The sequence below is a fragment of the Cataglyphis hispanica genome, chromosome 5, assembly GCF_021464435.1.
Source record: "Cataglyphis hispanica isolate Lineage 1 chromosome 5, ULB_Chis1_1.0, whole genome shotgun sequence".
Taxonomy (NCBI): Eukaryota; Metazoa; Arthropoda; class Insecta; order Hymenoptera; family Formicidae; genus Cataglyphis; species Cataglyphis hispanica.
The window spans coordinates 2,733,001-2,747,729 of record NC_065958.1 but is presented as its reverse complement, the minus strand read 5'-3'; the positions used below and the strand labels follow the sequence as shown (position 1 = coordinate 2,747,729).

General features: G+C 37.1%; 1 long non-coding RNA gene across 1 annotated transcript in view; it reads right to left on the bottom strand.

Moving 5' to 3' along the window:
* Positions 1 to 77: 77 nt before the first annotated feature.
* Positions 78 to 14,729, bottom strand: part of LOC126849719 (uncharacterized) — a 69,245-nt gene continuing 54,593 nt past the window's right edge. Inside the window, exon 3 of the long non-coding RNA XR_007687443.1 lies at positions 78 to 162. This is a non-coding gene — a long non-coding RNA (uncharacterized LOC126849719). The remainder of the gene's footprint in view (positions 163 to 14,729) is intronic.

Sequence of the window (14,729 nt, the reverse complement as noted above, 5' to 3'; positions counted from 1 at the left end):
CAAAGGATCAACGAAAGAGAAATAGCAGATAAGGTAAGTGATTCATTGTTTGCTCATTACTTGCGAAATTAATTGCTCTTTTATTTCCGTGACACATCTTCCATCGATCCGAGATTAAATTGAAAGTTGAAAATGCAATTGGTTTGAGTTTTTCTTCATGTACTGTAAATATAGAATTTTGTAAAGGTTATAATAATGCATAAGGATAATAATTTTATATTAAAATGGGAAGTAAAAGAAATAATAGAAAACATATATAAATATGTGTTTAATTCGAGAATTCTCGTTTTTTCGATAAATAAATGTAAAATTAAATTCTTCAACATATATTTTTGCATGAAATACGAGACGAATTATCATGAATTTTTAAATATATATTTAAGTTGCGTGCGATTCTTTCAAGTCTTTGAAATATTTTGAGATGTTCTTAGGAAGGCTTTTACTATCATTAAATTATCTTTTGCTTATCACAAGTTATCCTAAGGAATGCGATAGTAATTTTTGTTTTTGACACATAACGCCAAATTTTTCATCAAAAGTTGGAAACCTAATGTTTTTTTTTTTTCTATTTTTGGTTACTTATTCAAACGTGTTTTTATCATTTAATCGTTTTTAAATTTTCAATTGTGACATCCGTCATACCGATTTCGCCATTTTATATTTGTCTTGACAGATTTGTATTTTGTAAAATTCTAAAGTTTGTATAGACACCTGAAAAATCGATCGTCCGTGATCCTTAATGATTTATTTAACAACTTTATAACAAATCTACATCAAATATTTAATTAGGAAAATTTTATCAACTTTAATCTTCTGTTGAAAACTAAAAAGTCTACCAATATACTTAATGTTGGGTGGTATAAAACTTCTTAGGCACATTGTATGCCGTAGCTGTGTAAAGTACGTTAAAACAGACTTGTAAGTCTAATCTGAAATTTCTCAAAATTGATAGAGCATTTTGAAGATCATATTGAATTGTATGTATTTAAAAAAAAAGCCACGTGAAATGATAATCTTTTTCTCAGATTTAAGAAAGGATTTTTTTCATTGAAACATATAAATCGACAATAGGAAACATCGTTCTTAAATTATTTTCCTGTACAGTCATTTTGCTCGACGGATATCACTTTTCCTGGCTCTTCAATATCGCGTTAAATTTTTGTTCATATAACTGACTAAGATAAATACATAACAAAAATCATGAAGAGGAAGAAGAGAACAATCAATTTTATAAAAAAGTTCAAAGAAATCGACGAGGCAGAAAAAAAAACTACATTTAACAACTCATACCGCGATAAGAATTTGCGCATGTCTACCGAGTAAGTTTAATCTCAAACGCTATCGCCCCGTCCGAAATCATCGTAATTTCGGCGAGAATAACGACGACGCGGAGTGGAGACAGGGATAGGGAAGACCGTTCTCACGATTACAGGAAGCAACCCTTTGCCGCGCGAACGCGTCGCGAGGACCGAGGGCATGCGTGTAGCTGGGAGGGAAGGGGGAGGGTGCTATATGTCCATTACGCTTATTACAACCCCGACCACCCGCCGCCGCTACTGCCGTCCTTTAACCATCCGCTCCCTCGATCCGCCGCCACCCACCCTTTTACGTGGATGAACATCGATCGACACACACGACCTGGAATAGTCGGCCGCGCCAGTCAACGCACCAGGTAACTAAATTGCCCTCGTTCTCGACGTTCCGAATTCGGTTAGAACGAACCTCGAAACTTCGATATAATGTCCGGGCCACTTTCTGACGGCTTCCTGAGCCACCGCTGCGATAATTGAATATTATTGTTCTCGTGGTAAAGAAAAATGCGCTCTTTTTTTTCTATGTTAATCTTTGGATTGCGTGTATCTTCTTCTGTCCCGAATTGCGTTCGTTGAATTAATTAATCAATATTGTATTGTCCACAGTAATATTCAAATTATTTCTACACAGAATAATCGCGAGAAGACCTTACCTTTCACAATTCTATAAGATCCCTTTTCTGTTTAATAATTATGTAAAATAAATGACATGATGGATTTTATTTTAATAATTTCAAATTTAATTTTAATTACAAAGATGATTAAAGTAATGATTAATGGAGATACAAACGGAAACAAGGTACTTTAGGGACAAAAAATTAACTGCGTGTATAAAGAAACCGAATATGTTTGTGATATAATATGATATAATGTTTCTTTTGTGGAAATAAAATGTTTATAATCATCACACGCAATAATCAAATTTTTGCACAAATTGCAAACCGCAATATGTTGTACGCTGTTTCTTTATATTTATCATGTGTGTAAATTGGCATCCACCTTGTGCGTTGTGGGTATATATTTTAGTTGCATTCGCTTATTGCGAATAATATATAGTACACGTAGAAGCTTATATAATAGTTTATAATTGCAACAATATTATTCCAAATATACATACATGTAGGAAATGCGCAAACATATTATAGGATTATTCGTTGAGAGATTTATTCAAATGCAAATAAAATAAAACATTATTCGACTCTAAAAATAAAATAACGAAATAATGTAAAAACGAATCTTTTGATCTGCCTTTTAGTGCATGTTGAGCATTATTTTATGATATTGAAAAATCATCTTTTGAAATATAAAAAAAATCTTGATTCGCTCTCTCTTTCTCTCTATCTTGTCCTTCTCTTTGCGTTGTTCCTCCCTGTCTTCGTTCTCCCTAAAATCGGATCGGTTTTCCCGACTGCGGAGAGCACCCTTTCGACTTTGGCGAGTCGAAGACAGGCGGGAAGACCAGGAAGAGTGCGGGCACCGAAACCCGATCGTTGTTTACGCAGTGCGTCGTACCTCCCCCGCGTAAGCAAAGCGTCCGTCCATCCATCCATCCATCCATCCATCCACATCCGTCGCTTCGAGCAAACACATCCCGCGGTACCCTAAAAGCGATATTCGATTCCCGAAGGTCGCGTCTTCTCCGCGTTGCGTTCGTGAATAAATCGGAGCAAAATTTTCCTCTCGTATCATCATTTCTTCGATTATATATTTATCGATTATATATTTATTAAAATTATCAATGTCTCGTAATTTATCATACATTTCGCACGAACTGTCGCACTTTCCCCCGTTCTCAACGTCGTCGATTCGCGTAATCAACGATTCCCCGCAGACGAGAGGTCTAAAGGAGTCAGTTCTTATTGAAGACCCGCATTCTATGGGTACTGAATAAAAAAAGAAAAAAAAAGAAGAAAAGATGAGGAAAAGAGAGAAAATAATTGTTGAGAGGAGACGCGCGGAGATCGTCCGCTGGCAGGGGCGCGGCTCCTGATTGCTGTCGCATTGTGCACCGCCTCGTCCCACAAACGAGGACGAGGCAGCATTGTCGCCGCGTGCATCGTGCCTGAATAACGTCGGCAGGTCGACTACGACGACGAATGACGAGTGGGAGGAACCGCGGAGGAGAAAGACGCACGAGGAGGGAGGCTTCTAGCTCGGTGACGCAAGGGGACAACGGGGAGAGAAGAGAGGGAGGGGAAAGAGAGTAAAAATTAAACCCCAGAGACAATGGGTCAAGCGTCCATAGAATCGGAAACACCAAACACGCCCTTGCCCTTCTGTCCGCTTTTTTTTTTTCTTTTTTTTTCTTTTTCTCGGAGCCCCTCGATTAAGCGGAGTAAAACTACGAAACGTCAGCGTTGTGTCTTCAGAACGTTTGATATCATATTCCGTTTTGAAGATGATAAATATAAACTCTTTTTTAATTAGAGAAACTAAAGTGTAGACAATATTATAAATATTCGTCGCATATATGATGTGTGCCATGTGAATAAAAATAGTTTGTGCGGCTATATTTCTTCACTTGTGTTTTTGTCATAAAAAAGATACGTTTTTTTGTGATTTATGATAAAATAAAGCGCACAATCTATATAATAACTCATAAAATTTCGAGAATTTTAAAAAATTGTTTAAAAGTTTATTACTTTAAAAAATGTACATTTTTTTTTTTTAATAAGATGCATGTTATAAATATTTTTGTCTATGTATTTTTTTTTAGTCTTTAAAACTTATATAAGATTTTTAAAACACTTGAACAATTTTATAACTAATTGCATATATTAGATTATCTGCATACAAAATTTCGTTGCAATTGTGTGATTTCTTCAAGATAAAATTAGTTGACACAATACTTGTGAATATTTTGCTTTTTATTTAACGTAACAATTTAATTGATCGCGATACTAATTGTATGATTTGTATATCCTTTCCTAAACTTTAAAATTTACACAATTATATATATATATATATATATATATATATATATATATATATATAAAATTACGTTTTAGTATTCTTTACATATACAACCATGAAATAAGAAATTCGAATAATACGATACGGCGAAAGTATTCATTGTATTCATTGTCAGATTTAGAAGTCAGAACTGGTCCACGTACGATATGACAGAAGCTACTTAAAATCTATCATCCGCGATGCTCAATGACACAGATGCACCGGACCCATTCACGGTTACGTGTTATTTTATTTCATAGCTTCTCGCGCCCCTTATGGTGTCTGCTGCGTCGATGTGGCGTATTAAACACGAATGAACGGCGAGACCGTCGCGCGGTGTAAATGGAACGGGCTCGCAGGGAGAAACGGATAGAGAGATAGGGAGAGGAGCGCGCAACGAAAGCTACGCGTTATTGCAACGGTGATGAGGAAAGACAGCCAGAGTAAGGGACATACACACGCATACGCACTCGCAGCGCGCAATGTGGACACAGTCAAGGTCCAGTGATCGGCTGATTGATTGTCTCTACGGGGGTCGCTATTTAGGGGTATCATCGTGAACCGGATGACAGAGGCGTACGGGATAGTTCGCGAGGCAGATCTTTTGGAAATTTAACACATATAGTCAAAAACAAAGATCTTTGCTGGTTTTTATTTATTAAAGTAATTACTTAACGATATGCGTTGCGAGAAAATGTGAAGAAAAATATTGTATATTGGCCATAATTATTTAGATCTTTTTATGAAAGATATTAATTTTATATAAAACCATATATATATTATATATAAAAATAGAGATTTATATTTTTTTTTATATAATAGGCGCATACATAAGCTTGTGATTGTGGCAATTAACGCGCACGAAGTGACGCAAATTGCAGGCAGAGGATGTCATTTAGTCGACGACGATGAAATGACTGCCTCGGCCATCTAGTACTCAATTGGTGTTCCCCACGTTTCCGATCACACGAAGGAAATCGCCCTCCTTTGGCTTTAAATCGGGTCACCGGATATGTACTCGAAGGACTATAATGGGGACGAAAGCTAGGAAGGGAGAATCGAGGAATGTGCGAAAGAAAAAAGCTAGGAAGAGAGGGTGAAAAGGAGCACTTTGACTTGAGCGGGGAGAGAGAGATTTGGGGAGAAAAGAGTGTAGGATAATTTTATCAAATCTTAAGACTTCGTGGCAAAAATATAGTTATGCATTTTAATTTAAATATTATAATTAGTTATATTAAATCTTTTGATGGATTGATCTTTACACATACGTAAAATTTTTATTAAAAAGTTTTCATTGTTAGACTCTTTCTATATTAATTATCCAAGTATCTTAATGCCCTGATATTTTAAATATTTTACGTATTATGCAAAAATACTTTAGAGACGGGATATTTTATCAAAATATTTAAATTCATTTTTTTTTTAATTAAGTTCTTATCAATAGAAAAATATATGTACAGAATAGATTATTTTCATAATTGAAATAATAAAATATTTGTAATGACATGGAAAATATGAATCATAAATATGCAAAATAATATTATTACAATAAGAATATCAAGGCAAAAAAGATAAGTGTGAAGGCCGTAATTAGGAATTGAAAATTATAACAAGTTCGGACCGTATTTATCTTCATTTTTACTACTCGCTAGAATTTTTCTTGTCGTTCACAAGTGGAGGTTAATGTAAATAATTTATTGTTTTATCAAAAATCACAATTTATGAGACTTGCAGTATGAAAAGTATAAAAAGAAAAGAGAATGTTGGAAGAAATTGTCCCTTCCGAGGAAGCCTGGATGACAGCCTTGATAGAGAGGGCGAGCAAAGAAAACGAGCGTTCCGTCATCAGAAATTAATGCAGGGTGACACGGGGTGGCGTCACTATTGTCCCCCGGATTCCTGACTCGGTGCCACCAGTCGAGCCTGTCCGCGCCTCGTAACCGAAGGGAGGGAAACGAATGCGAAAAAATTCAGATGTGAAATTTTCATTTCCGTCGCGGCTCACCGGCTCGGAAGAAATACTTCCTGGACGGGGTGAGGTTCTCTTCCCGAGGACGAGGGCCGTAATATTGACAGTCTCTTGTTTTCTCTTCTGTCTTCATTGACACACACGCGGTAATCTCGCTCATGACTCTTGCATAAAGATAAATTTATGATTTGCAAGATTTTTCAGAGAGAGAGACCTTTATGCAGATCTTGAACTTTGCAATTTGCATTTTTTCGCGATCGTCGATTTTTAAGTAATATTGATTTTATTTGGAAATGCATTGAAAAATGATTAATTAAAAATATTAATTTAGTGTATTTCACTTTTGGAATATCAAAAAATAAATGCAATGGCAGAAATGATTTTCAAGAAATTGAAACGTTCTTTACAATATAACATTCTTTAAATCACTGTTAATATATTATCGAATATTTTAAGTTGTATATTTTTATAAAAGAATAAAATATAAGAATAAAAAAGTTAGAATATTATTTATTTATTTTCAAAAGTCATAGAGAAAAAAAAGTATTCTTGTACGAACAAGAGTCGCGACACAGCATTCGTCGATAATGGGAAGAAGAATTTTTACGAGATCGATCCGCGCGTGACGTTCCCCGTTTGCGGCGGTATCCGGTGAAAACTTGGACTCGGCTAACTCGATGTAACGGTTCGGCGCACCGCATGGCGGCGGATCACCGGAAGCTTTTATTGTTTTACAAGTTTGCTACGGTCGTCCCGGGATCGGACCGGCCCCATCTACGGCCGATTCGATTGCCTCGAGGACGACCGCATCGCATTTTCCGTCAAGACTTTTCGCGTGGTTGCCCTCCTATCATCTTCTGGGAGAGGGGACGGGCGGGGGAGAGAAAACGCTCTTCTTGCATTGTCTACATTTATCTCAATTCGAGAAAAAAACTCGAAATCTCGCATACATACTAAAAGTCGCGATATACGCGATAAAAAAAAAATATTATAATAGAATTGTATAAAAACAAGAGCTGACAGTCATGTAATGTAGATCATAAGATGATTCACATTGATTCTCGCTTAAAATCTATTAAGATATTTCCTTACAAATTTTTGTATATTTTATAAGAAAATGGAATTTTATAACTGAAAAATGATGACATTTTTCTCTTCTTCAAAGTATTTAAATAATCTTTAACGGCATTCTAATTTTTCTCGGCTAATAATACATAAATTGAAAAAAAATTATTTTTCATTTTTCATTTTAAAATAATTCAAAGCTTATACTGAAAAGAAGAGATGGAACTTCAAAAATTAGAACGAAGAGAAGCAGGAAATAAACTTACTAACATAGATCCGCGTAGTATATACAAGTAGATAGGCATTTATGTTCTACGTAAATTACGCGTAATTAAATTAGGACGGTATCGCGGAAACGCCGAGGTAGGAATGAGTAACGCGAGCGTCTTCCTACCGACTCTTCGGGATGTCGAAGCTGCGCGCCTCCCACGGGGGATCGTTAACGTATATATGTGTATGTATATGGGGTTTGACATACAAACAGGCGGGTAGTGTTGTAATTAACCGCAATCATTGACGGCAAACATACAACGATCTCCCGCGGGACGTCATTGACCGGGACCATCGGGCCGCGGTGTAAGGAGTACCCGGAGCATACACATCCATTCGTGATCAATATTTATGACCGAAATTCAAGGGTGAATCCACGGGACGTGTAACCGTTTGTGCGCTCTCGCGGTTACGAGAACCGCGGGTCAATATTTATGATTGAGAACATCTCTCGTTGATATGCACGGTTGGCCGATAACGCTGCGTTACGCATGTGCGCTCTTGACGAGCGTTATGTTCATCGGGGAATTTGAAGCTCTGTCGTAATAATAATGAAACATCATCAATATCGGAGAATAATTGGTACGGTACGATGAGAGCTTTCTCTCTCTCTTGTGTGCGTGTGAGTCGAAGAGTAAAGAAACTTTTCTGAAGAGCAACATGTTCGGTGCGGCAAAAGCTGCGAGAAAGTTTCTGCGCAATTCTTCGTTGTATGTAACAGTGAAATGGAAAGGAGTATTATATATATATATATATGTACATTAGGATGTTACGAAATCCATCAAGAAAGCCATAAATAGAGTTTAATACGCGGCTAACATATATTTCTAATATATAATTATTATATCTAATATATAATTAATTGATATTCCAAAGAAAAGAGAATTATAATTTCTATTTTATCTAATATTTTAAAAGTGAAAGTATCCTAATGCATTTTAAAAAATACCTGACAAATACGCCACAAGAAAGTTGTTTGTCGATTCTCGATTAATTTTGAATATAATAAAAATATCAAGAGAGATGTATGTATAATTAAATATCCAAGCTAGAGAATGTCGACAAGAATAAAGAAAGAAATCAGATAGAGAATCAATAAAAAATAGGTGCATCCGAGATTGTGATACATAACTGACAAGGACATAATTTCTAAAAAAAAGTGTCATTTTCCAATTTTCAAACTCCATTTTTTAAAACAAGATGTCGTGTGAAAAAAAAATTTATTTTACATTCCCGGCTTATTTTTTCTGTTTGTCGATTGCCCCACGCGTGCTTCGAACATGTGGAGAATTTAAGTTTCCCATTTTCTGGGAAATAAGAGTAGAGCCTTTTCTCGATCCGCGTGCTGTTCCTAGCGTCGCTCGCGTGTCGTCTTAACGCCATCGCGGCACGTGTATGTCGCTGACACGGCGATGCGTGTGCTCGGAAACTCGGCGTCCCCCTTGCCCCACTTCGCGCTAAAAGCATATCTATGTCGCGTCTCGCGAATACACACGGGGGGGTTAACGAGAAGAGGGTAAGAGAGGGCGATTCCCCTCAAGGTTCTCGGTCGGTGGGTCGTAAACAGCAACCGTCGCGGCTCCGCTTTTCCTCGCGCTTTCAGGCGGCGGATTTCAGCGGCGATCGTAGAGGTTTTGCGGAAAGCACGGCTCTCTGTAGATGCGAGAGTGTGTGTGTGTGTGTGTGTGTGTGTGTGTGTGTGTGTGTGTATGTGTGTATCGCGACTCGATCCGGATACGTACATCCGTTGTATACCAAGGTTTGCGCGTAATCTCCCTGAGTCGCATACAATAGAATAAAGGAAATGGCGGTTGTTCAAGTATTGCTAATTTTCTTTTTATCAAATGTATAAGTATTGCAAATTAAATTATATTTAATTATAAATAAAAAGGAAAGATAATAAAATTGACATATATTTTCATCTATGATTTTTAATAATGTATACCGGTGTTAGAAATCGATTGCTTAGATCTGAATTACTTCCCGCTTCCATGAAAAAAATCTATTAATAAAAAAAATTTGAAAGAATATCGTCAAAATTATAATGCAATCTGATATGGGGGAATAATCTCTAGTAAATATATGTGAATATAAATTATTTATTTCGAACTTTCAGCTGGAGGCTAGAATCTAAAAATAAAATTGATTTTTTAATATCTTTCCTTTATAATTATTTCAAAATAGATACGAGAAAAACGATTATATATATTCAGTGCGAATAGAAAATGAATCTGACATCAGAGGAGATGACTGCAAAGGGATTCTTAATCTAATGTAATCTAAGGTATTTTTGCTGACGACAGAGAGTCATTCCCCGCTTTAGGCAAGTGTGTGTTCATTGAAGGGCCGAAGGGAGAGAGAGGGGAGTGGACGGGGGGTACGGATGCAGGCACACACAGGGGAATCTATCTCTGTCGCAAGCTCTCGTCATGATGCTTGTGTGCACGAGGGCACATTTCGGTTCTGGCCCATATGGCTGGTATACACGACCGATTATTACATTACGTATGTAGGCCCAAGAATTATAATCCAGATGAGGGGATATTGACTGCAAGTCGGTATCCGCGTATATATTTAAGAAGATTGTCGCTCTTTCAACGTTTCGTCATCGAAATGAAGTAGATACGGAATATGAGATATCCTTGTATATTTGAAAAAAAGAAAAAAGAAAACAGAAAGATCTTGATATAAAGCAAAAATTATGCGATGGTTAGGAAATTTTAATACACTGCAAATTTATAAATTGTTATATTTATATTAAATCATTCACTGTATTTCAGTGTTCATTAAATCAACAATATATTAAATACATATTCTTAAAAAGATATGAATGCAGCTTATTTTGCAAATGACTTATAGCCATTTTAAAGTACTCAATCAGCTGTGATTAAGATACAAAAAAATACGTTTGTTTGCAGCTTCTTTCCTATCTTTACTGTTTTAGTAAATGTGCATGTGTGATTACTTTAGCTTATAAATATATAATAATAAAAGAATGAATTGTAATCTATTTTTAATTTTAAAGAAATGTTTCTATAAACTATTTCACATTATTAATATATATATATATATATATATATATATATATATATATATATAAATTGTTACAAATGCAGCAATCATTCATGCATGTATCCACTCTAATAACTACGAATGATCTCTAATAAGTGGCAGTAACGATGACATCGGCCTAACGCTAGCAAGATTGAATTCATTCGACCGCATTTTCCGCCCCTGTGTATATACATACATACATATATGTATAGGGTGATGTCGGCGCACAACATTGTTCGGAGAACGTTTGAGATTAGGAGGTCGCGACGAGAGAGAGAGAGAGAGAGAGAGAGAGAGAGAGAAAGAAAGCAACATCGTGATTTTGATTAAATCAGCATTAGAGCGGGGGGTTCTCGTTGCCGCGGACTTTCTCGTGTTGCACCCCTTCTCACGAGTCGTCTCACAACAATGACACCAAATGTCGATTCGAGCCCCAACGCGGAGCTCTGGAGCTTTAATCACGATCCTCCGGGCTACGAAAGCGCGCGCTGTTACACTAGCAGCAGGTGCCCCGACCTGCCCCCTTGCCCTCTTTCCCCATCTGGGGACCCCTCGCGGCTTCGATTTCAATTGACACGAGGAGAGCATGTTGCACTTTGCGCGCGGGACAGCCGGCCAGCACGGCGGGCCACTCTCGGTCGCCTTCGCTTTTATGCGACGCGTCCGTCTGCTTTTGATGTCGCACCGAGTGCGTGAGTAAGTGAGCGAGATGACGATCGGGATCGGTGAGAGAATAATTGGGTCGTTGGGCGGAAAAGGGACATGCGAGAGAAATTTACTCCCCCCCTCCTCTCCTTCCCGCGAGTTTTTCGAGTTGATTCGAGCACTTTTTTACAAATCGCACGAAATACTAGCTATATATTTTAGTCAGAGAAAATTAGCCGAATATTCATCCGAGGAAGTTTTTAAAATATTGCGAAAGATAAATGTATATTAATCGAATACAGTGTTATGTAATATAGAATACAAGAGAATCCTATTATTTTAGAAAGGTATTTAATTCTTTCAAAATCTTTATCACTATTATAATATATTATTTTTTTAAGAATTATGTAAGATTATTTTCTTGGCAACAGCGTTATAGACATGTGTTATATCTTTCTTTAATGTATTATATTTATTATCTTTGATTTTTTTCTTTATTATGAATACTGCTATTTAGTGAATATTTTATCTTACATGAAATCAAAATTTATATAAAAAGAAAATCTCTCTCAAATTTGAAAGAATTAAGATAGATTGTCGATTATTATTATATTTTAATTTTAATCTTTCCTCATCTTCTTCATCAGTATTTTATCTAAATAGATATCTATACAGATAATAATTTCCTTGCAATATATTACAAATTATTACAAATTTTTTTTTCACAAAATTTCGCAAAACAACTCTCATCAAAAGATTTTTATAATTATTTGCAATTTTTGCTATTACAAGCGACATCATTCGCACTTGACGAAAAAATTTGCGCGTTTCTCCCTCTGCTCGAACGAAACTGCACCTTGCGCGCGAGACGAGACGAACAGAGAGAAAAAAAAATATTATTCCTACGATACGGCATGACCCCTTCCCCTCTCGTAGAATGTCGTTCCGAATTTTCGATCCCCTTATCCTCGTCGCTTCGACCCCCGGCCTTACTTACGCGAAGCTTACGTCGCGCCTGAGCCGGGCGTTCACATTCGGTGATTCGGCGACGTGACGGTTTTACGTCGCGGCTCGTTGCGCTTTTGCGAGACGCCGAAATCGAATTTATTATCCGCCGCTACTACACGGCGGCGTGTTTGCAGCGGCTTAATCGAATCTAACCGGACGATAATCGAACCGGACCGGTTACTTTCGAGGGAGCCGAGCGGCCCGCAGACGCCAGGGGTGGTGACGTCGTAAAACGCGTTACTCGAGGACGGTTCGCCGCGTTCGCTGCCAATGAGAATTTCAGCGACGTTCCACGATAAATTCAACTCGAGGAGGTACATCCAGCACACGCGGGGGAATACTCAAGATATACTCGCGATTACGCAATTTAACAAGAAAAATATGAGGAAGAAAATAAACATTTTTCGTAGCTTTTTTTTTATGCTGCATATTATTCCGGTGTCCAAATTCCTCCATCACACATCGCAATTTAAAAACCGAAATCGTATTTGACTAAAAAAAAAAATTATGGAAAATAATTATTCTATCTTTTATATTAGAAAAGAAATTATTTTTTATTGAATTGTGTTATTTCGCGAAAAAAAAAAACCAGAACAAAGCTTAGTCGATGTTAAAGATAAATGAATGAATAAAGATAACATTCTTGCGTAAAAAAATAATTATTTATCTTATTATATTTCTGAAGACATTTATTGTATGTTTATCACACATACGTTTTTCGCAATCGTCTTTTTTCCTCGTTTTGCACTCTAAAACATATAGCGGTAATTTGTATAATTATGACGAGTCTGTATCGGGCAGAAAGATCAGCGATACGAGCTGCCCGTAGCCTAGACTCTATTATCGAACAGTGCTGATCCGATCGTTGCCTAATTTCGACAGGCTGCGCGTTTAAGGTCTTACTTTCAGTAAATCCTCGAATTAGTAGTCGCCATCGTGGCCGCGATGCAAGATAACGTGGATGTAGATGGCCAGATAGATTAAGACGGGAAGGAGCAACGAGATGCTGAGGAGTGATGGAAGAAGGGTAGATAGATAGGGAAGAAGCGCGGGTATCTCTCTCTTTCTATTCTCTAGAAAGAGGAGAGAATGGCCGGTTGGGTGACGTGGCAGATGCGAGTCCTCGATACGGGACTGTACCCTCTTCTGATGCCGTCGCCTTCTCGGAATTTTTACTAAAGGCCCGTCCGTCCGTTTATCCGTCCGTCCGGACGTCGATGATGTCACGAACGCCGCGTGCGAGATCGTCGGAAAGGCCCTTTGACGCACGGCTCTCAGATGGCACCTTAGGTGGCATCCTATAGTTATCTCGACGGCTACGTCGCGCACCTCGATGAAAACATTCGGATAAATATTCGTATGAATTATTCGTCGGAGATGCGCTTAAAGAGGATAGACGGGACAGCGCGACGCATTTGACTTATCTTCATCTTACGCGAAGCACTCGATTCGCATAATAAATATGAGTGAAAGAACGCGCGATAGATTATAGAGACATTACGAAAGATAAATCAATTTAATCTTTTCCTTTTCTTTATTTTTGTCGAAAATTCTTATTCCCTCGAATTTTTCAGACTTCTCGGATCATGAAAGAAAAGACATTACTTTTCTTCTCGTACTTTGAGCGCTTTTTATTGTAGTCTAAGCTAATCAATGTTTATGGATAACTTTTGTTTCTGGCATGTAATAGTAGTTGAGAATATATTTTGTACAGCAATTTTTTTCCGTTTTTTCTTTTCATTTATTTTTCAAAGTTCTACAAAGTTTATCTCAAAGTCGGTAAACAATCTGCGAATGTTTTCTCGAAATGTCGTTGCTTTTTTATAGTCGCGAAAAGCGTAAATCAATCAATTTTATCGCGTTACCTTCATACTTGATGCACTTCGTGTTTTCATTATCGATGACGCGAGTTCGCTGCAAGACGAGGCTTGCATAATAGAGGGATGCACTTAGCGTTTCGCCACGGGAAGCCTGCCGTGGCGAATCTCTTAACAAACACGCGGTAGTCCTCCACACCCGGAACGCGACGACCGGTATCATCTGGCGCTCCATTATGCGAAGCGTGCAATCGCTAGACAGGCGGAAGCTGTTGAGTCACTTATGCATTGAGCATTTTGCGCGATACGGCTAACATAAGTTCTCGAATTGTCCCATCGAGCTTCTTCTCCGAAACCGATCGTGTATATCTAACATCAGGTCGAATTTATAATAAATCGAAATATTGATCGTTATCGTCACAAGTGTGATAATAATTCCCGAATTTTCGCAAGAAAAAATGGACTTTTTTTATTCAAGAATTTATGAAGATAAAAAATGTTATTAAAAAAATATCTAATATAAAGATAATTTATTATTATTCAAAATTAAATATTATTCGAATTAAAATTCTCTATTAAACTGCACCGAAAATTGATTAAAGAATATTTATAAGTGATCGAAAAAGATTTTTTTTC